Here is a 24,698-nt window from a genome sequence, read left to right on the forward strand (position 1 = left end):
CTTGAATGAGTTTTAAACTCAAAAATAATGTGATATTTTTATCTCTCCTCTCTCTTGAACCAAACCAAATCAAAATGGAACCAAACCAAATCAAAAAAGTAACCAAACTAGGTCCAAATCTAGTCCAAATTCAACCAAACTGAATTTAGAAAATTCTAGAATTCAGTTAGCTTTGGTTAGAGCTTCCCTCTCCTATAAATAGAACATGAGTCCTTTGAAAAAAAATATAGAAGAATTTACTACACTAGAGTTATGCTGAAATAATGCTAATTTCTACTATTCTCTAAAATTCTCTCCAAATTGAAGAAATTGGAGCTTCCCTCTTTCTTCAATCCCCATTGGTGGCTCCATCAACATACTTAACCAATTGATTGGTTGGGGGCCTCTACCGTGAACAAAGAATCAAGCAAATTGTAAGATAAATGGTGAATTTTGATCTTTTCTATAATTTCTCAATGCTTCTCTCTTCTCAACCCCTCTCAAGCTTGAGAAGCTTAATTGGAATGGTTTTTGAATGCTATTGAAGTTAATTGATGAATGGTAGTTAAGAATTACATAAAATTGATGAATGCTATTGAAGTTAATTGATTAATGATAGTTAAGAATTACATAAATTTTTATTTATGCTTAATTCAAATGGTTTTTATGTAAATTCTCTCTCTCACTCAAGAAATAGTCATACTCATGACCCATTCTCAATCCAAATGAAGCTTTTCATAAAGCTTTTCCTTAATCCAAGATTAAGCTATGCTTGAGGCTATGCTTGAGACCAAATTAATGGCTTTTTTCTATGCTTTTAGTTTATGTATATTGATGATTCAATCCATTATGGATTAATGATCTAATTAGAGATCATTCTAATTATTTCCTTAATGATAAGCTTTATCCCTTAGAAAAATTGAGATTTATCAGTCATAGCAGCGGAGCTATGGCAAAATTTTTATAAAAATTACGCATAAAATAATTCATTCAAAGCATAAAAAGAGGACTTCCTACCATATTCTAGGAATTATCATCCTAGATTAATTGAAAGATATTCATTATAATCCTAGAGAAATTGATTTTTATATTATGTATAATTGATTTTCATGTATAGAGGTATGCATAAAAGATTATTATTTTAACATAAAAGTGTTACTTTTATCAAAATTAGATTTCATGCATAGAGGTATGCATAAAAGATTATTATTTTAATATAAAAGTGTTACTTTTATCATAATTGAATTTCATGCATAGAGGTATGCATAAAAGTTGATTATTTTATTGTAAAAGTGTTACTTTTATCATATTGGATTTCATGCATAGAGGTATGCATAAAAGATATTCTTTTTATACTAAAAGTGTGATTTTTCATCATAAATGGATTTTATGCATAACTTAGATGCATAAGAGAAATTCTTTTATTCTAAAAGTGTAATTCCTACCAAATTGAATTTATGCATAAGAAGATGCATAAAGATTGATTTTTAATTCAAAAGTGTCATTCTCATCTAAATTGAATTTATGCATAGGAAAATGCATAAAAGATTGAAATTTAATTCAAAAGTGTCATTTTCATTTAAAATGAGTTTATGCATAGGAAGATGCATAAAAGATTGATTTTTACTTCGAAAGTATTAATCTCCTTAAATAGAATTTATGCATAAATAAATGTGAAGAAATCTTATATCAAATATAAGAATTCTCTTGTATTCTATAAATAGATATGAGATGTGATAGGATGTGATAAGAGGTGTATAAGATGTGATAAGAGGTGATAAGATGCTTACGAAATAAGTTAGCAGGTGATAAGATGAATTAAGATGTGATAAGATGTGTATGAGATGAGGTAAGAAGTGTTATGTGATAGGATAAGATGTATATGGGTCGTGATAGGGCAAGAATGGATGTGATGTAAAAGATTAGATGTGAAGGCATATGGGGATATATGAATGGGAATGTGGATGTGTGAATGTGGAGATGGGAGTGTGGATGTATGAATGTGAAAATGGATGTATGCATGAAGATGTATATGATACATACATACATCCACATCCACATTCCACATTCACATCTATACATCCACATCTACACCCACATTCACATACACCCACATCCACATTCCCATTCACATCTATACATCCACATACATACATACATCCACATCCACATCCACAGGTCAAAATCAGCTCCAGCTGTCGAAATCCGAAGGTAGAATAAACTGTTTATTTTGCTGACTTAATGGCACCTTACTTGAGTAGCCTACACTTAGAAGGAGCTAAAAAACTCAATAGTACAAACTATGTAACATGGAAGCTGAAGATGGAGTCACTATTATCCAATTGATCTAATTGCTGAAGCCCTACCAAATGGGACAAGAAGGCCATGTTTGTTGTCCACATGATAAAGGTGAGTGTGAAGGGTGACATCCTTAGCCATTTGAGGGAGGTGCTAGCTCCCAAAGATGCTTCAGTTGGGACAATTTGAAGAAAATCACTTCTAGATAGATTGCCTTGAGAGTTGAACTCACAAATGAAACAAGGAAGCCCAATGAGAATGCTACGAACTTCATCAAGTGGGTGAAAGGCCTGCATCAGCAAACTGATAGATGTGGGAGACAAGATGCCCGACAATGAGATTGCTACAATCATCATCCATGGGCTGAAGGCAGGCTATGAAGGTCTTGTTAAAGGCCTCATCATTTTGAGGAAAAAACCCTCACTTGACAAAATGGAGCAGATCCTTAGGAACAACCATGGTGGACTGATAGTGGGGAAAGCTCCCACATGACTTCTCATGTTGAATACTTTTCTAAATTGGATTCTACTCATGATGGTTTGATTTACATTGCAAACAAAACTTCTAATTCTATCACACAGGGAAAGGAGAAGTTTCCCTTGACCTAAACATAGGGGACCTAAACATAGGGGAAAGGAAGCATCTTGGAGATGTCCTCTTGGTGCCTTCACTCACCAAGAACTTACTTTTAGTTGGAGCCATGGTGGATAAAGGCTTCAAAGTGGAATTTGAAGGTCAGTAATGTGTGATTAGAGATCCCCAACACAGCTACAAGGTCGTTGAAAGAGGTCAGAAGCATGGCAAACTCTTCAAGTTGAGTGGATCAGTAGCAAAATTGTCTCCAATTTAAGCTGATAGGCTAGGCTCCTTAGCTCCATCAGAATTATGGCATTAAAAATATTGTCACCTGAATTTCAATAGCATGTGTTTGTGAAATCAAAAGGCATGGTTTTGGGCATACCATTTTTGCAAAAATTTGATAAAGTATGTGAAGCCTATTGCATATGGCAAGCAATCTAGAGCACCATTTTCTAGAGTCATAAATAGAGCAAGAGGAGTCCTTGACCTCATTCACATAGATGTTTGTGAATCAACCCACACTCCTTCACTTGGGGTGGCAATACATACTATGTTTCCTTCATGGATGATTACTCCAGATACACAGGTTTTCTTCATGAAGTCTAAACCTGAAGTATTTGGCATGTTCAAAGTGTTTCATGATATGGTTCAGAACATGACAGGTAGAAGAATCAAGGTCCTCATGTAAGATAATGGAGGAGAACACCTCTCAAAAGACTAACAAATCCCTTCTTGACCGTGGCATAAGAAAGCAACTAACCTGTGGCTATACACCTTAGCAAAATGGAGTTACCTGAGAGGAAGAAGAGAGTCCTGTTTGAAGCAACTAGGTGTATGCTAAGGGACAAGAACCTCTCCAACACCTACTGGGCTGAAGCTATTAGCACAACATTCTATCTAAACAGATCCCCAATAAAGGCACTCTAGGGCACCACCCCATATAAAGCTTTTCATGGACTCAAGCCTCAATCTCAGAATATTTGGCTATTTAGCTTTTTCTCATATTCTAGATGCAAATAGGAAGAAGCTTGATGACAAGTCAAGAAAGTGTGTGTTTGTGAGCATAAGTCTTACAAACTCTATGGTCCAATAAAAAATGAAACATTTGTGTCAAGGGATGTGATATTTGATGAGATTTCCAATTGTGGACATTAGCTCATCCATCAAATGCAGGCACCCCTTTTTTTAATCAACTACCCTCAAAGGGGAGATAGCACCTTTGGAGAACTCCATTGAAGAATTAAAGGTAGAAGATGATTCCCACCAGGCTCAGGAGGTCTATCAGAGACAGAAAAACCTAAATGTTTATATATAACAGAGGTAACAATTCAAACTTTGAACAAACAAATTATGCTCTCTTAACATCACTGATGTAGCATGATGAACCCCTCTTCTATGAGGATGCATGTGATAAGAAAGACTGGACAGATGCATTGGACAAAGAGATGACTGCATTGCACAAGAATCACACTTGGGATTTGTGTGAGCTTCCACCCAACAAGAAAGCAATAGGCTACAAATGGATCTACAAACTGAAGTACAACAAGGAAGGGAAGATAGACAGGTACAAAGCAAGACTTATGGCTAAAGGTTTACTTAAAAATAAGGGGTTGATTATGAAGATACTTTTGCACTAGTAGCCAAATGAATTCCACTAGGTTAGTCCTTTCTCTAGCCTCTCTTCATAAGTGGAAATTGTGACAAATGGATGTCAACAATTTCTTCCTCAATGGCCAGCTTGAGGAAGAAGTCTACATGCAGGCAACCATCACGTTATGTCAAAGTAGGAATAGAGCATCTTGTTTTCAAGCTGCGCGAAAGAGCTTGTATGGTCTGAAACAAGCTCCAAGAGCTTGGTATGGCAAAACTAATGAGCATCTCAAAGCTCTAGGTTTCTAGAAGAGAAATGCAGATTATACTCTCTACTACATGGTGAAAGGGAAGAATATTATTCTTGTTCTTTTGTATGTTGATAATCTGACTTTGACAGGAAGCAATAAAGCCATGGTTACAGTTGTCAAATCCAAAATTTCAGGTGAGTTTGAGATGAAAGATCTTGGATACCTACACTATATCCTCAGGATTGAAGTAGCCAAGACCACAGTAGGTGGTATCTTCATCTCTCAACAAAAGTATATGTAGACTATTCTCAAGAAATTTGGTATGGAGTTCTACCAGCAAGTGTCTACACCCATGGAATCCAATCTAAAGCTGACAAAGGATGAAAGAAGTCATCCTTCTAATACTACTTTATACAAGAAACTCATTGGTTCTCTCATTTACTTGACTATCGCTAGGCTTGACCTTTGTTTTACAATAAATAGTCTTGCTCAATTTATGCATAACCCCAAATTATCTCATTGAACTGCAGCTAAAAGAGTGCTTCGATACTTGAAAGGCACTCAACATTGGGCATCTTATATGTAGGTGACACACTAAGTCTACATGGATTTAGTGATTCTGACTATGCAACCTGTGTGATGGATAGAAGAAGCATTAGTGGCAATGCATTCTTTCTTGATGGCATGAGCCATTTCATGGTGTTCTAAGAAGCAAAATACAGTCTCTCTATCATCCACCACAAAGGCTGAATACAAAGCCTTAACCACCTCAGCCTGTGAAGCTATATGGCTGAAAAGATTTTTGCAAGAATTTATGGAGTTGATGGTCCTACCCCTATTCTTTGTGATAACATATCATCTAAAGTCTTAGCCAAGAATCCATTCATGTATTAAACGACCAAGAATATTGAATTCATAGAACATTTCATCAGGGAGAAGATACATTTAGGTGATGTAGTGTTGTAGCATTGCAATACCAAAGAGAATGTTGTAGACACCTTCACTAAAGTGCTAGGCAAAGAGCTCTTTTTTAAACATAGACAGGCCTTGGCATGATAGAGCTTCCCTTAAGGAAAGGTGTTTGAGGAGTAAGGGAAGGCTCCAAAATTGCTCCATGCTTGGAGCAAGGGAAGGCTCAACAGTCTTCCACAAAATAAACATGTTTTAGATTTAAAATTTTTCATTTTGCAGGTCTGAGTCAGCTTGTCAAAATCAACTAACTAAATCACCTAACTGGATCAACCTGCTGGAGTCAACTTTCCAACCCATAGATTCTGTCACATCAGTTAGCTTTTTGAATTAGCTAACTGAATAAGCTAACTGAGTCAGCTGACTGAATCAATCTATCAAGGTCATCTTGTAACCTGCGCAGTCAGTTGTCTTAATAGAAGTTTAGAGACGTTACTAATCTTGAGGGAAGGCATTACAAGATGTAAGTTCACATCATCTCTAAGGTATGCAAAGCCTTTGGAAAACACACACGTGATGTGTGCCTATTTGGCGGAAAGTGATTCCTACATCAAAGGAGGAATTGCAAGTTGGCATATTCTGGCCGACTGGAAACTGCGGATTATTGGTTGCATCCACCTGATTACATTGGCAGCAAGATTATGGAGATAATCCTACAATCATGACTTGTCTATCTACCATCGATGATGAGCTGTTCACGTACATGGGTCATTATAAAAGCATATCTTGTATGGTGAACGAGAGTGAACAAGATAATGGACAAGAAGCCGCCTAGCTGAGTGTGTAGCTTGATCCTAATACTCACATCATATTGTATGAATTATCAAATCTATAGTGATTGAGCTCCTTAGAATAGGATAGGGTTTTGAGGATTAGCCCTTCCACATTAGAGCCAAAATTTATCATTTGTTGTATCTCATCTGATATAGTAATATAAACAATGCTCATTCTATTTCAACTTGTTTATTCAATCTGATTTCTGGTCGTTGTGTCGCACTTCCTAGTCCCCACCATTTTGAGAACATGCGAGCAAGTGACTCGCACAGGAGTTTCTAGAGGCAAGAGCATAGATTGACCGTCTTAGAGAAGCATGCAAGAGACTCGCACAGAAGATAGAGCCAAGAGCAGAGATTGACCATCTTAGAGAAGCATTGCAGATGGTAGAGGTAGCCACTATAAAGGCGCGTTAGGCGAGAGAGATTAACATCCACTTGGTAGGTCTCTCTCTTTGTATTTAAATGAGTTATAATTAAGGTCTAAACTTATAATTTTCTTTAAGCTATAACTAATTAGAGAGACTAATCAATTTACTTTAAGCTATAACTAATTAGAGAGACTAATCAATTTACTTTTTGAGTAGTTCAGGGCTGAGGTAGAGAGCGCTAGAGCTGAGGTAGAGCATCATATGATCATGGAGAGGATTGTGTAGCACAAGGTAGAGCAATTGATCTTGTATATTCAAGAGTTCCATAGGTCTTTTGATGTGACAGTGCCTTACTTACCCTTGTATCCACATGGAGGTTTTTTGGTAACCTCTCCTCAGGGATGCACCACCATTTCTCCGCGCGCTTGTTGCGCTTTATGCCTTGAGGACATAGATAGTATTTGTGGATATGCTCTAGGATGTGGATATTTTTTCCATTTGTCCTACATCACCTAGGAGCTAGTACATTTTTGAGCATGTCCCTCTTGTTGAGCACGAGTTGACTTGGCCATATACAGAGTTCTTTGCATTGACAACCTTCACCCAAGATTTGCTCTAGTCGATGCTATTATTGGCAGGCCTCTAGCTTTTACATCAGCTAGTGACTTACGAGTCAATGCCACCAACGACAAAGTTTCGAAGCTCAAGGTGCCTCCAGAGATTGAGTGGAGTGCACACGAGTTTGACTGATACCAAAGAGTCCTTCAGGAGAGCTAGCTCACAGCACACAAGCGTGTGGGTGGTGCTAATCCTAGTGGCACCTCGGGCGATGGTGGTGGCATCCAGTGCTGCTTCCCATGAGTAGTGTGCCCTTACACAAAAAGGAGTTTACACATGAAGAGTGGTAGGAATGAACCATTGTTGATTATAGATTTTGGGTTTATGGGCAAAGAGGTCTTGCAATAGCATGACATCAAGAGAGGGAGAGGGTTGTAGTAGCTTATATGACTCATGAGCTCCCGAGTACACCAGTACCAGGTCACGATCCTACCTTTGAGGCATGCCTTCCTGCAAAGATTCGACGACCACCACAGCAAGACAATCGACATATCCTCCTTGACGTGCATAGCATCCTCGACATGTACATCGACCACCAATCTCAGAGATGACAATATTGATTGGGTGCCCGTTGATAGTGTAACTAAACTCAGACTAGCTGTGTTAGCTCACTTACATTTTACTTAGATTTATTAGTAGAGGTGACAAACCTCAGACTAGCTGGATAGCTCATTTACATTGTACTTTGATCTATTGAGATAGTGGCTAAACTCATAGTAGTTGGGTTAGCTCACATTTTGATGTCCTTAGTTGATGTTTTATTTTATGAGTTATGTCTTTATTGAGGATCATTGCATTTTAGTTAATGTTCATGGTTTATGGATTTTTTTTTTGCACTTTGGCTATCATATTGTTTGTTGAAAAGTCTCGCTCTTACCCATGCCAAGCCCATGCTATCGTACCAAAACATCATTTAATGGTGACCACAATTTTTGAGCATAAGGGCGGGGTCTACCCCAAACATTAACCGATGGTGACTAAACTTTTCAAGCATACTCGCAAAGTTTGGTCACCCCCCACATGCTTGCAAAGTTTAATCACATTGGACGATGTTTGGGATAGTTCCCCCCCACATGCTCGCAAAGTTTGGTCACCAGCATGGGGAAGAGTGGGATTTTCTAGAGCCTCTTGAGCACTAAGAGACTTAAAATTGCACACTGGTGGGTGCTACTTGATATACCTAGCATTATCTGATGGTGATCAAACTTTACGAGCATGTGGGGGGGCTCACATGCTCTCAAAGTTTGGTCACCATCGATGGACGATGTTTGGGTATGATGGCATGGTGAAGATGGGATTTTCCATGGCCTCTCGATGGGTACTAAGAGACTTGAAAATTACACACGAGCTGCTATACTTGATATACCGAACATCATTCGATGGTGACCAAACTTTGCAAGCATGTGGGGGGTCCCCAACCACATGCTCGTAAAGTTTGGTCACCATAGGACTATATTTGGTATATCATGTAGCACCCAGTGTACAATTTTATCTTTTAATTATTGAGAGGCCATGGAAAATCCCACTCTTCCCCATGCCATTGTACCCGAACATTGTCCGATGTGGTGACCAAAATTTTTGAGCATGTGGGGGGGTCCTAAACATCATTCGAACTTTACGAGCATGTGCAGGGGTTTGTCACTATGACAATGTTTGGTATATCAAGTAGCACCCAATGTGAAATTTTCAAGTCTCAGTGCCCTAGAGGCCATGGAAAATCCTACATGCCATCGTACCCAAACATCGTCCGATGGTGGTGACCAAACTTTATGAGCCAAGTTTGGTCACCATCAGACAATGTTTGGGTATGATGGCATGGGGAAGGGCAGGGTTTTCCATGGCCTCTCACAAAGCTTGGTCACCATCATTGGACGATGTTTGAGTACGATGGCATGAGGAAGAGTGGGATTTTTCATGGCCTCTCGGGAATTAAGAGACTTGAAAATTGCACACAAGGCAGCACTTGATACCAAACATTGTCTGATGGTGACCAAACGTTCCTAGAATGTGGAGACATGCTCGTGAAGTTTGGTCATAAGTAGTGCCCCGTGTGCAATTTTCAAGTCTCTTAGTGCCCCCCAACATGCTCGTAAAGTGATGTTTAGCATATCAAGTAGTGCCCCATATGTAATTTTCAATTCTCTTAGTGCCCAAGAAGCCATGTAAAATCCCTCTCTTCCCCATGCCACATACCCAAACATCGTCTAGATGGTGACAAACTTTTCAAGCAGCTTGTGCCACCCCCCCATGCTCGCAAAGTTTGGTCACCATTGGACGATGTTTGGTATATCAAGAAGAAGTAGCACCTAGTGTGCAATTTTCAAGTCTCTTGGTGCCCAAGAGACCATGGAAAATCCCTCTCTTCCCCATGCCATTAGACCTAAACATCGTCCCCCCCCACATGCTCGCAAAGTTTGGTCACCATTGAACGATGTTTGGTATATCAAGTAGCACCTAGTGTGCAATTTTCAAGTCTCTTGGTGCCCAAGAGGCCATGGAAAATCCCGCTCTTCCCCATGCCATCAGACCTAAACATCATCCCCGATAGTGACCAAACATTACGAGCATGTGTGGGGGTTCTCTCCTAATGGTTGACCAAACTTTGCGAGTTTGTGTGGGGGTTCTCCCCCACATGCTTGCAGACTTTCATCACCATCGGAGGATGTTTGGTATATATCAAGTAATGCCCAGTGTGCAATTTTCAAATCTCTTAGTGCTCAAGAGGCCATGGAAAATTCCACTCTTTCCCATGCCATCATACCCAAATATCATCCGCCGATGTGGTGGTGACTAAACTTTGCAAGCATATGGGGGGTGCCCATCCCCCCCCACATGCTTGCAAAGTTTGATCACCAATCGAATGCTGTTTGGTATATCAAGTAGCACTCCATGTGTAATTTTTAACTCTCTCAATGCTTGACAGGCCATGGAAAATCCCACTCTTCACCATGCCATCGTACCTAAACATTGTTTGATGGTGACCAAACTTTGTGAGCATGTGCACATGCTCGCCCCGTGTGCAATTTCAAGTAACTTAGTGTCCGAGATGCGATGGAAACTCGCGCTCTTTCCCATGCCATCGTACCCAAACATCATTCGATGGTGACCAAACTTTGTGAGCATGTGGGGGGGTGAAATTTTCAAGTCTCTTAGTGCCCGGGAGGTGCTAAAAAATGCACTCTTCCCCATGCCATTGTAGCCAAACATCATATGGTGATCAAACTTTGCAAGCATGTAGGAGGGGGGACAAAATTTCACACAGGGTGCTACTTGGTACCCCCATATGCTCACAAAGTTTGGTCACCATTGGACGATGTCTGGGTACGATGGCATTGGGAAGAGTGCGATTTTTGATCGCCTCTAGGGCACTAAGAGACTTGAAAATTACACACAGGGCACTACTTGATATACCAAACATCATCCGATATGGTGACCAAACTTTGCGAGCATGTGTGGGGGGGGTTGTTCTGGCACTAAGAGATATGAAAATTGCACATGGAGCACTATTTGGTATACCAAACATCATCCAATGGTGACCAAACTTTGTGAGAATGTGGGGGGGGATCAAACTGCTTGCATGGGAAAAAACGTGATTTTCCATCGCCTCTCGGGCACTAAAGGAGACTTGAAAATTACACATAGGACACTGCTTGAAATGCCAAACATCGTCTGATGGGTGACCAAACTTTGCAAGCATGTGGGGGGGGTCTCCCTGTATTGACCCCCCCTAACATGCTCATAAAGTTTGGTCATCATCAGATGATGTTTGACATTTCAGTTAGTGCCCCATGTGCAATTTTCAAGTCTCTTAAGTGGCTAAGAGGCGATGGAAAATCCCACTCTTCACCATGCCATTGTACCCAAATATCGTCCGATAGTGACCAAACTTTGCGAACATGTGGGGGGGATGGTATATCAAGTAGTGTCCATTTGGCAATTTTCAAGTCTCTTGAGGCCATGTAAAATCCCACTCTTCTCCATGCCATTATGCCTAAACATCTACCTATGGTGACCAAACTTTGCAATGAGTGATGGCATGGAACCCCCCCATATGCTCGCAAAGTTTAGTCACCCCCCATCAGACGATGTTTGGGTACGATGGCATGGTCCCTCCTCCACATGCTCACAAATTTTGGTCACCATTGAATGGTGTTTGGTATATCTAGTAGCATCTCGGGTGTAATTTTCAAGTCTCTTAGTGTCCGAGAGTTGATGGAAAATCCAACTCTTCCCCATGCCATCGTACCAAAAACATCATCCGATGGTGACCAAACTTTGCAAGTATGTGGGGGGACCATGCCATCATACCCAAACATCATCCGATGGTGACCAAACTTTGCAAGCATGTAGGTGGGGGTCCAATCTCTTAGTGATTCAAAGGCAATGAAAGATCTCACTCTTCCCCATGCCATTGTACCCAAACATTGTCCGATGGTGACCAAAATTTGTGAGCATGTGGGGGGACTAAACTTTGCAAGCATGTGGGGGAGACCCCCCACATGCTCACAAAGTTTGGTTACCATCAGATGATGTTTGGGTACAATGGCATGGGTAAGAGCAGGATTGGAACCCCCCCACATGCTTGCAAAGTTTGGCCACCATCGACAGACGATATTTGGGTACGATGGCATGGGTCTCCCCCCCCCCCATGCTTGAAAATTTTGGTCACCCCATCGGGGAATTTTTAGGTAGGATGGCATGGGGAAGAGCATGATTTTCCAAGTCCCCCCCCCCCACATGCTTGCAAAGTTTGGTCACCAACCATCAGATAATGTTTGGGTATGATGACATAGGAGAAGAGAAGGTTTTTCCATCACACACCTCTCGGGAACTAAGAGACTTAAAAATTGCATACTAGGCACTACTAGATATACCAAACATCATCCGATGGTGACCAAACTTTGCGAGCATGTGAGAGGGGACCCCCCCCCCCACATGCTCGCAAAGTTTGGTCACGATCAAACAATGTTTAGGTATGATGGCATGGTGAAGAGTAGAATTTTCAATATCCTCTCAAGCACTAAGAGACTTGAAAATTACAAGTTAAAAAGTATATCAAAAAAAATTTGGTATACAAAATAAAAGAGACACTTAGATGGAGCCATGATTAATAGAACATAATTAATCATCAAGATCAACCATAATGATAAAGTAAAAAGATAGAATCAAGATCAACCGCATTGATAAAGTACAAAGACAACATTAATAGAACATAATTAATCATCAAGATCAACCATAATGATAAAGTAAAAAGATAGAATCAAGATCAACCGCATTGATAAAGTACAAAGACAACATTAAGGTAGAAGAAATGTGAACATGAGAAAATATGAAATGCCTCTAAAAGTACAACCATGAAATGAACAAAAGTACTAAGATAAAATTAGACTCTCTATCAAGATAGAGGTCTAGTCATCACAGCACCCTCTCTAGCTCTCAAATGCTTTAGAGAATGCTCTCATGGTCATCCACTCGAAGCCAAAAATGTAGGCAAGATCCATGTTTTTGACTTTGTACTGCTCGATTAAGAGTGAGCTTGATAGCAAGCACTAGATGAGAGTACTGAAATGCCTCTAACTCCCACTATCACTACTGGAACTCAAGACTTTCCTGACGATGTCCAATCTACTCGGTCATAGAACCAACCTGTCATAATCATAATGTGCCGGCATCAAAAGAAAACCCATGATCATCCATCGTATCCTGGTGAGGATGCACTTTGGCCAAGTGCAAGAGTCATGAGATAGTAGTCTACTCCCTCACTATTTCCCTCATCGACAACAATAACAGGCAAATACATCGGCAACAATAATAGGCAAATACATCGCCCTCCTGTAGAAAATCTATCTACTCATCATAGTTGGCCATGAACACAAGACCAATGTGCCCATGCTGGAAATGGACCAGAAATCTGATGGCCATGTTCAATGAATGTATTCAATATGGGGTGGTTAGAATGAGTAGATGTGGTGGTTACCTAATGATGTTGATTGTGCCTTCCTTAAACTAAGAGGGCTAGTAAATGAAACTCATTGGAAGGGAAAGTTATGGAGAATGTACCTGCCAGGTCTAATTACATATAAGTGCGGTTCCCTAGTGTGTTTTCATTGTGGGGTGAAATGCCTAAGTGTGTTTTGTCATGCCCTACATTAGTATATTATTGTATTCATAATGAGAGGCTGCACACAACAAGATAAGCTATACATTTTGGGGTCCATGACCACCCTATAGGGTCCAGTGCTATGCTACTCTACTGCTATTCTAGTGCTATGCATCTGTCCATTTTCCTTCAATGAAGGCAAGCTAGATGGAAAAACACTATACTCTTTGGAAGTTAAAAATCAATGCCATCCTTCATTTCTATGAGCAGCTAGAGACTGTTCTAGGAACGGACCAAGAACAAGTGGAAATGATTGACCCTAGCGATAACACAAGAATGATTCCACCAGATGCTGTTCTTTGAGCATGGAAGGGGTGCAATGCTGATGCACTTTATGCCATTGTTACCAGTGCAAGTGATTCTATTCTTACTTTGATTCAACACACAACCAAGGCATCCATGACTTAGAACATACTGAGAAATCAGTATGAGACGAGGGATTCAAAACTTGTAGAATTAGCATGCTGCTAAAAAGTTTACTGAAGGAGAGGCTGCAGAAGCATTTATCTCTCGGATCAAAAACCTACAAGACCAGATGGCTGTTGTGGGAATCATGAAGACCAGTGAAGAGTTAGCTCGGAGATGCGTCTAAGCTAACTCAGAGATGCTATGGGAATCATGAAGACCAGTGAAGAGTTAGCTCGGAGATGCGTCTAAGCTAACTCAGAGATGCTATGGGAATCATGAAGACCAGTGAGGAGTTGGCTCAGAGGTACGTCCAAATTCTACTTTGTAGAAGTACGATGGCTTGGTTATGGAACTAAACACCCAGGTTAGAGTACCACCTCTTTCTTTTGAATAATTTGGTGCTATGCTGTTTCAGGAGGAGATGCGGCTTAAGACCCGTGATGCTGGTGACACCGCATTTACGACCGATGCAAAAGGCAAAGGCGGGGCTACTTCTAAAGACAAGAAGAAGAAGCCCAAGAAGGTAAAGTTTTTTGGTATGTGCTACTATTGTGACAAGAAGGTTCATGTCGTAAAGACTGTAGGAAAAAATAGGCTAACGAGAAGAATGGCACTATGAAGACTTCATGGAAGGGAAAGGAGTCTGCCACAATGCCCAAACTGATCTGGAACTTTGGGTCACCATAGGAGAGGTATGCTCACCTGCTCAGGCTCCAGTTGTTGTCTGTTCATGGATTTTAGATAGTGGGACATCCCCATAAATGACCATAAAAAAGGACTAATATAGTTCATGGTAGCCGTTATAGGAATCCATCAATGTTATTGTTAAGAATAATGCTATATCTCTAGCTAAAGGGTCTGGAACCATCTTGTTTGTGGCAGCTACAGGTGAAGAAAAGAAGCTATTCGATGTGCTCTCTGTTGGATAGGTGTCATCTCCAGATGGTGTCACGCTAGTGGCACACTCTTTAGCCTCTAGGAATTTTTGGGATTTATAGCATTCATTTCCATTTTTTCCTATTTACACATTTTTGGGTGGAGGAACTTTTCTAGAGATCCGTTCATCTTGTGCCTATATATATGAGACATTGTAGTTCATTTCTAATCAAGTTGGCTAGTGGTTCATTGATGAGTTCTTGAGTACATTGTCTCTTCTCTCATCTCTTCTTTCTCACATGGTATCAGAGCAAGGTGGTGGCGCACATAGAGCCTCCTTATCCTTCTTCCTCTCTTCCTCTAGTCCTCTTCAACAACCTCGCTTTCAATGGCATTTTTTTTATTTTTTGATTTTTTGCTAAACGAATGCGTTTTTGAGGATTGTGCTCATGAGACCTACTGAAATCATCGTGGTCTACAACTTAGCAGAAGAAAGTTTTCGTAAATTCCTCACCATTTTTGAATTATTCTTCACAGATTGCCTGCATGCAAAATTTTTGCTTGCGTTTTTTTGCAGAAGCCCTTACTCATCATCCTTGCACTCATTTAATGATGCAAAAGGCTTCAAACCAGCCCCTTACCATCCTCTACAAGCGTGTTTTTAAAGCACTTCAATCCGAGTCCTACAACTCTACTTGCGGTGAAAACATTGCCAAGTAGTTTTCCCTACATGCGGTAGCATTTTTTTGGAGGCTTCTTGTGGAGAGATTTGTAGCCATTTCTTGGCTGCGTTTTCATCATCAACTTCAGCCCTCTTATGGTGTTTTGAGGTACATATTCATCCTCTTTTCTACACCTTTCTACTGGCTAAAAATTCCACTTTGCTACACACTCTTTGTGTTTGCGTTTTTGTGGACAATCAACTCCTCCATACTCCTTCTACCTAGGGCTACATTCTCAGCCCTCTTTTGGTGGTTTCTACGGAGTCTATTGGTTCATATATCGGCTGCATTTTGTGGCTACATTTTTGCACTATCTTTGTGCATATTTTGGAGATACTTCCTTGGTGGACAGGCTGCGTTTAACACTTCTTCCCTTGTGTTTTCCCACCCTCCTCTCCCTATGGGATCTCGGAAGTCCTCTACTCCAAAAGACAAAGGCAAACTTGAAGATACTATGGATCCTACATCTCCTATGATGACCGGCAACTACTACAATGGAAGTTGGTGCAATTCCTTCTTTGGTAGGTGCTTCTACTTTCTCTTTTCCATCATATCCATTACCTTCTACGGATCCTTCCTCTCTTTTTTCTTTGTCCTTTATGCCTTCCTATCCACATACTTCTATGCCCTCTATGGTATATCCCCCTACATCATCTGTGCCTTTTATGGCAACTTCATCTACTATGATTCCTCCTTCTACTACTTCCATTACTACTCCTCTCCCCACTCAATCATATCAGCCCTTTAACCCATTCACTCAATCTTTGAGCCTTCCAAGTCTTTCCGATTCACAAAAGCTTACCCCAAACAACTACCACACTTGGTCCTTGTTTACGCAACTTCTTTTGGAAAGCGCCGGGGTGTGGTCTATAATCACTTCTCCTCATATGGTGCCTTCTCAATATCAAACCTATATGGATGCATGGGCCAAAGCTTTACTTGTGCATGGCATGTCTACATCGGTTGTGTCTCAATTTCTTTCTACAAGGAGTACGGCTCAACAATTATGGCATGCTATACAAATGCAATATGGAAGACTTTCAACGGTTAAGATAGCTAAGTTGGAAGAAGATTTGGATAAGCTTTCTATCTCCAAATCCGACAACATAGTGGAGAAGCTTGGAGAATTCAATCGAATCAAGCGGCAACTTAAAGAGTTTGGTACATTGGTAAGAAATCCGGTCCACAAGCTACTTGGTAAATTGCCTTCTTCTTTTGAATCGTTCAAAGATAACATCTTTCTTTGAGTTCCTTTCCCTTCCTTTGAAGAGACTATGGGTCTTCTTCATGATAAGTGCCTTACTCGCAAGCAAAACAAAAAGGACTCGGCTTTTGTAAACCCAAGGCAAGGGCAAAGGCAAAGGCAAGGGGAATGATCAATGCAAAGGCTCTAATTCCAATGCTAACGATTCTTCAACCAAAGACGACAAGGATAAATCAAAGGATTCTACCAAGGAGTGCACTTTCTGTGGTCATAGTGGCCATATGAAGGATCGTTGTTTTGCTAAGAAGGCGGCATCCAAGAAGGTAAAAGCTGAACTTGAATCCAAATCTAAGGGTTCTTCTACATCAACATCTTCTCACGACAAAGACAAAGACAAGAAGGAAGACGATGTCTTCTACTTCTTCATGTGACACATCACTTGTGGGGTAATCAAAGATCTTGATACGCATACTGCGGATGAGTGGATTGCCGACAGTGGTGCTACCTCTCACATGACGAATAGTTCTTCCTTATTGGAAAACCATAAGTCTATCTCTTCATCCTCAGTACACATTGGTGATGCTTCGTCTCTCCCTGTGATTGGTATTGGTGATGTTTCTTTTGGAGATGCTATCTTACATGATGTTTTGCATGTGCCTAAGATGTCTGCCAACTTATTTTCTATCTCTAAGGCTACTTCTAAAGGTCTTGGGGTTTACTTTGATGATGAAGTGATTGAAATCATTGATAGACAGTCACTTTCTTGTGTGGCACATGGTTATCAAAATGCTGGGCTTTATCATATAAGCTCTTTTACAGCACAGTTGCCACCACATGAGTCTCATCTTCATCAATTATTTGCTTCTCCTAAAGCACTTTTTCTAATGAAGATAGTGATCTATGGCATTTCCGCTTTGGCCATGTTCCTCTTGCTACTTTGCAACATCTTGTCTCACATGACATGGTTACATGTCTACCAAAGCTTCAGAAACCTCACCATCACATTTGTTCTTCTTGTGCTCAAGGAAAGCAACATCGGGCTTCTTTTCCAGAGGACGCTACTCATAGGGCCACACGCATACTTGAGCTTATTCATGATGATCTTGCAAGACCTATGGAAGTACAATCGCTTGGTGGATCCAAGTATTATATGCTTCTTGTGGATGACTTCTCTCGTCGCAAATCATGGGTTTATTTCTTACCTAAGAAGTCTGATGCTCTTTCTCATTTCAAGGTTTGGCTTGCCCAAATGGAGAATCAAGCAAGTCAAAAGGTATCTTTTCTCAGGAACTGACAATGGAGGTGAGTTTACAGCATTTGAGGATTTTCTAGCTTCAAAAGGCATACAACGACAAACCACCATACCCTACACTCCTCAGCAAAATGGTGTGGTTCAAAGAAAGAATAGAACGGTGAAGGAAATGGCCCGCTCCCTCTTACATCATGCGAAGCTACCTTCCTCCTTTTGGGGTGAGGCTATAGCTACTTCAGTTTATCTTCTCAATTGCTCTCTTATGAAAGTAGTGGATGGCATGACTCCAGAGGAGGCTTTCATAGGCCACAAGCCTACTGTTTCTCATTTTCATGTCTTTGGTTGTGTTGCTCATGTGCATGTGCCTTCTTCTAAGCGGAGAACTCTTGATGCTAAGTCCAAACCTATGATATTCACAGGATATGCTTCTCGCTCCAAAGGGTTCCATTTTTGGGATCCTTATTGTTCTTTCACGTGATGCCATCTTTGATGAGCATGTTTTTGGTCTTGATGAGTTACCACCTTCTACATCTCTCTCAGATCCATTTCCATCTCTTGAGCTTGAGCCTCTCTCATTCCCTACAGTCTCATCCTCATCTACACCATCAGTTCCTACTTCATCCCCTCCATCCATTTCGATTGCGACACCTACTACTTCATTGGATTCTACACAGACTTCTGGTCCTCCAAAATGGGTTCGCACTCTACTTCAGAATTCAGGTATATCACTTTCAGATGCTCAACAATCTACTACACGTGTCTTACGTACACGCCCTTCAGTAAATATTACCTTGATGTCTCATATTGGTGATGTGTTTGAGCCGCCTGAAACGGTCAAGGAAGCTCTTTCCTTACCACATTGGTGTGAAGCAATGCAAGCAGAGATTTCTTCTATTGAATCTAATAACACATGGCAGTTAGTTCCACGACCTTCACATAAAAAGGTCATTGGTGTTAACTGGATTTTCAAAGTCAAGTTTCATTCTGATGGTACTCTTGATAAGTACAAGGCATGACTTGTTGCTAAAGGTTATGCTCAAAAAGAAGGTGAAGACTTTGATGAAACTTTTGCTCCTACTGCCAGATATTCTACTATTCGTGTTGTTTTTGCTCTTGCTTCACACTATACTTGGCCTATATATCAAATGGATGTTAAATCTGCCTTCTTGAATGGAGATTTAGAGGAGGAAGTTTATGTGGCACAACCTGAAGGTTTTATTGCACAGGGTCATGAACATGATGTGTATTTATTATAGAAAGCTCTTTATGGTCTTAAGCAAGCTCCTCGAGCTTGGTATCAGAAGATTGACAGTTTTCTCCTTTCTCTACATTTTGAGAGGACTCATGCAGATCCTAATCTTTATGTGCTTATTGTGGATGATGATATATGCATTCTTGTCTTTATGTGGATGATTTGACACTCACTGGCTCTAATTTGGACCTACTCAAATGGGTTCAAACTCAACTCACAACATCATTTGCCATGACTGATCTTGGACTACACTATTTTCTTGGTTTGTCAATTTGCTTTTGGCATCTTTCTTTGTCAAAAGAAGTATACTTTAAGGTTTCTTGAGAAATATGGCATGCATGATTGTGCATCACTCACTTGTCCCATGGATCCTTATTCAAAATTATCCAAAGATGATGATTCCCCTGAGGTTGATTCTACAGAGTATCGCCAACTTATTGGTTCTCTACTTTATTTGGTTAACACTCGGCCAGATCTCTCCTATGCCATGAGTATTCTCAGCCAATTCTCTTCACAGCCTCGTCGATCTCATTGGCAGGTAGCTTTGAGGATTCTTCGATATCTTCATGGAACTCTTGAGTATGGCATTTCTTATGCAGGTGGAGATACACTTATTGGTTACTCAGATTCTGATTGGGTAGGGTGTATTGATACTAGGCGTTCCATGTCAGGCTATTGTTTTATGCTTGGTAAAGGACTTGTTTCTTGGAAATGTTAAAAGCAACGAATTACTTCTTCTTCATCGACAGAAGCAGAGTACAAGTCATATCTTGATGCCACTTCTGAAGCACTTTGGCTTCAGCAAATTATGAATCACCTTGGATGTTCATCTACTCCGACACTCATCTACTCAGATTCACAGAGTGCTATTGCTTTAGCCAAAAATCCAGTTATTCGAGGACGATCCAAACACATTGATGTTCATTTTCATTTTGTTCGTGATTGGATTTCTGAAGGTCGCATTCAGCTTGAGTATTGTCCTACCAAAGATAATGTTGCTGATTTGTTTACTAAGCCTCTTCCTTGACCTACCTTGGATTATCTTCTTCAGCACGTTGGCGTTGGTCCTCCCATCTGGACCACCTGAAGAGGAGGTGTTGGATAGGTGTCATCTCCAGATGGTGTCATGCTAGTGGCACACTCTTTAGCCTCTAGGCATTTTTGGGATTTATAGCATTCATTTTCATTTTTTCCTATTTACACATTTTTGGGTGGAGGAACTTTTCTAGAGATCCGTTCATCTTGTGCCTATATATATGAGGCATTGTAGTTCATTTCTAATCAAGTTGGCTAGTGGTTCATTGATGAGTTCTTGAGTACATTGTCTCTTCTCTCATCTCTTCTTTCTCACACTCTCTATGTGGCTCAAATAAAGAGAAAAGAAGCTATTTAACATGCTCTATATGCCTCAAATAAAGAGAAACCTGCTCTCAATTGCTATAATAATAGATTGTGGCCTTGAAATATGCTTCAAGAAAATAGGAGAAGAGATTCTAAATGTTGACGGGAAGATAGTTGGAAAAGCTTTGAGAAGAATTTGTACAAGCTGAGTGCTCTTATAATTGTTCAGACAGGGCACAAGCAAACTTTGGCATGAGCAATTTGGTCACATCGGATTTGTTGTGCTGCTGAAGGAGTGTAGAAAATGGGGATGGTGGAAAATTTACCTATATTTGTAAAATTTCAGGAACCATGTGAAGCTTGTATGATGGGCAAGCAATGATCGAAGGCATTTCCATAGAAGAGCAGCAATCGAGCAAAGTCTCCTCTAGAGCTGGTACATGCTAATCTTTGTGGTAAGATATCTACTGTTGCATTGGGGGATCTTCTTACTTTATGCTATTAGTCAAGGTTTAAAGTAGGAAGATATGGGTTTATTTCCTCCATGGATAAGGCTGAAGCTTTTTGGCAAGTTTAAACAGTGGTATAAATTTTTAGAGAATGCGTTAGGACAAAAGGTGAAGAAGTTCCGGATGGATTGAGGAGGAGAATTCACTTCGGCTGAATTCAATGAATACTGCAAGGAGCATGGCATCAAGCGCTAGCTTGATGCTACGTATACGCCTCAACAAAATGGAGTTGTGGAACGTTGCAACTGCATAGTTATGGAAATGGCAAGGTGTATGATGAAAGGGAAAGCGTTACTAGACTGTTTCTGGGCTGAAGCAGTCAATAGTGCACTTTATATTCTCAATAGATCCTATAGAAAGGCACTCAAAGGAATCACACAATATGAGGCCTATTCGGGTAAGAAGCTTTCATGTTCTCATTTTTGAACATTTGGTTGTGAATGTTACATGTATATACCAGACACAAATAGAACTAAGCTTGCTACCAAAAGCAAGAAATGTATCTTCCTTGGATACAATAGAGTTGAATGCATATCGACTATTTGATCCAAGGACTAAGAAGATAATGGTTAGCCGAGATGTGGTGTTTGTGGAGCATCCACATTCAGTGAAGGAGGGATCCATCCACTTTATCATCAAACAGAGAAATAATCCACATTCAGTGAATGGTAGGGATCCATCCACTTTAAATGAAGAAATAATCCACATTCAGTGTTTGTGGAGCATCCACATTCAGTGAAGGACATGAATCCGTCCACTTTATCACATCAAACAAAGAAATAATCCAAAATGTGCACAGCCCAAGCACAACAAAAGTGAAGGAGGAGGAGTTTTCAGATGATGAAGACTCAAAAATCACACCAGCTTGTCCTTGCACCTAAAGGGCAGTCACTTTCTACATGGGTAAGGTAGCTCTTTGATGATCATAAACCCCCACCTGATGTTGTAGAAACTTCAGTAGATGGCTTATAGAAATCAAAGAGAATAGAGGAGAAGAGAAGGTCTTTTGAACACATTGTCAATATGGCCTTGATGGTGGCTGAGATAATGGATTTAGTGGAGGAGCCCACAAATATAGAAGAAGATTTGGCAGATCCAAAGTGGATGGCAAATGCAGTCAGATTATGATGACAACATCAGCTGGTTGATCGGCCACCAAAAGGAGAGGTAATATGCACCAAGTGGGTAACCATCCATGGAATTCCTTTGCCACTTGGGTATGTTGGTGTGTTAATTAAAGATGTTGAAGTGGAGAAGTACCGCTTCCTTTCCCTCTTGAAGATGGTGATATCTCCACCTTAAATCAAGTCAAAGACTACATCATTGTATGGCCAGCAAGAGATCGTGTAAGTGTTTTTATATCTATTGTTAACTTTGTAATTATGTTTATTTTTAGGTTTTACTTAGATTAATTTATCTTGTATATGTCATTTTATTTAGATTGATCCAAATTCAATAAAAACCTAACATGTAATTAAATCTCCAAAGCGTACACAGCGCTTAAAGAGCACTGCTATTAGACAAGAAAGCCAAGAAGTAATAAGCATGAAGAGAAGAGGAGGAAAACAGTGCTGAGACGAAGAAGATGATGATTGGGTACCTCCATGAAAAAATCCAAGTCGATCTTCTAAGTCTATAAAAAAGGTGCTTCTTCGAAATCCATGAAAGAAATAAGGGAAGTAGAAGAGGTGGAAGAAGGAACTAAGAAAGACAACGAGAATGAAGACTAAGTCTATAAAAAAGGTGCTTCTTCGAAATCCATGAAAGAAACAAGGGAAGTAAAAGAGGTGGAAGAAGGAACTGAGAAAGACAACGAGAATGAAGACTACTACATGGTCACACATGCAACTCGTCTCTGCGACTAGAACTCCTGCATAACAGTCTAAATAGAGTAAAGGTAATTTGTGACTAGAACTCTTGCATAATAGTCTAAACAGAATAAAGGTAATTGTTATCCCACTTTTTAAATAATCTTGCATAAGGTATTTTTATAAGTAGCAAGCACAACCTCTGTGTGTACATTGTAGGTGAACAAATCCTCTCCTTTGTCACCTATTCCCTTGTGTAGACTTGTGCCTAACCGCTCTATATGAAGAGTGCAGTTTAGGTATAAGAAGCTAGCAAGGGAATTCTACACAAATGGCTATGTTGCCGATCGATGTCGGTTCATTTGCTCTATCTCCTCATCCCACAATGCTGTTAGAGAAGTATTGCAGGATGATGAGGAGTTCAAGAATGTGATCAAAGACACGGAGTGGGCATTTATGTCCAACAAGATGTTTTATGTGTGGGATGGTAGTCATCACGTTGTGGCATGGATGGAAGAGATTAGTAAATGTATGTCATCTTAAATTGCTAACTTTTTAAACATGGTGTTAAGTTTTTTAAAATAGCAATGAACTAATTACACTGATTGTAGCATTCAAGAATGTTGTATCAAAACTTCCATGTGTTGATGCTATCCTTATTAAATTTAATGAGGATAGCAAAGGGGAGGTTCTCACAGTCATAGCTTGCTTAAACAAGTAAGGGAACATACACATTATGAGAATATGTCTTAAATCTCTTTGACTTAGGATGGTCCAAGTGTAGTATGTTGTATCTTCCTTCATAACTCATAATTTGTTTGCCATAGGATGAATGAAGTGGGCTATGTTTCGTGGTCTCTTGTGGACAAAGTGTGCCTCATTAGGGAGCTCAGATTAGAAAATAAAGAAATAATTACGAAGCACATAAGAGCGATGAACAAGGTGATGAAAAATAGGTAGAGGGAGAGGAGACACACACTCAGGAGCAAACCCTAATGTATTATCAAACCCTAACCATAGAGGGAAGCCATCTCCCTTCTCACACAATGCATAAAGCCATAATCCATAATCTACAACACACTACTTGTATTGTGTCCACACACTGCTAACCCTAGATAATGTCCACACACTATGACCAGCTGGACGCGGTCATTTATGTCTCACACCTGTTACTACCTAGCATGCCAGCACATAGTATAACTGGCATAAGCTAACATCGAGCTTGAATCTCAACAGCCCCTCTCAAGCTCATGATGTACTGCCATAGATGAAGATGTAGATGAGCTTGGGCTATCAAAGCTCTCAACACTCCCCCTCAAGCTCATCCCATGTACTCCCAACATAGTACGGAAGTACTCAAACTTCTCCCTGCTACATGTCTTTGTAAAGATGTCGGCCACCTGCTCTTCAGTCTTCACATACTGCAAATCCACTGTACCATCCAACACTTTCTCTCTGACAAAATGATAGTGGACCTCTATGTGTTTGGTCCGCGCATGAAAAACTAGATTCTTGGCCAACTGTATGCTGCTCATGTTGTCACAATGAATGACAACCTTGCCATCAATAGGCTCACCCGAATCAGCCAAGAGACTCTTTAACCATACTCCTTCACATGTAGCAATGGCTGCACCCCTGTATTCAGCCTCTGTACTAGATAAAGCAACAGTGGGTTGTTTCTTGTGCTGCTCCAACTCACCAGAGCACTTCTAAATGTAAAGGCATAACCACTAGTAGA

The sequence above is a fragment of the Cibotium barometz genome, chromosome 21 (assembly GCF_041138505.1).
Source record: "Cibotium barometz isolate CiBa-2024 chromosome 21, ASM4113850v1, whole genome shotgun sequence".
In the NCBI taxonomy this organism is placed as follows: domain Eukaryota; kingdom Viridiplantae; phylum Streptophyta; class Polypodiopsida; order Cyatheales; family Cibotiaceae; genus Cibotium; species Cibotium barometz.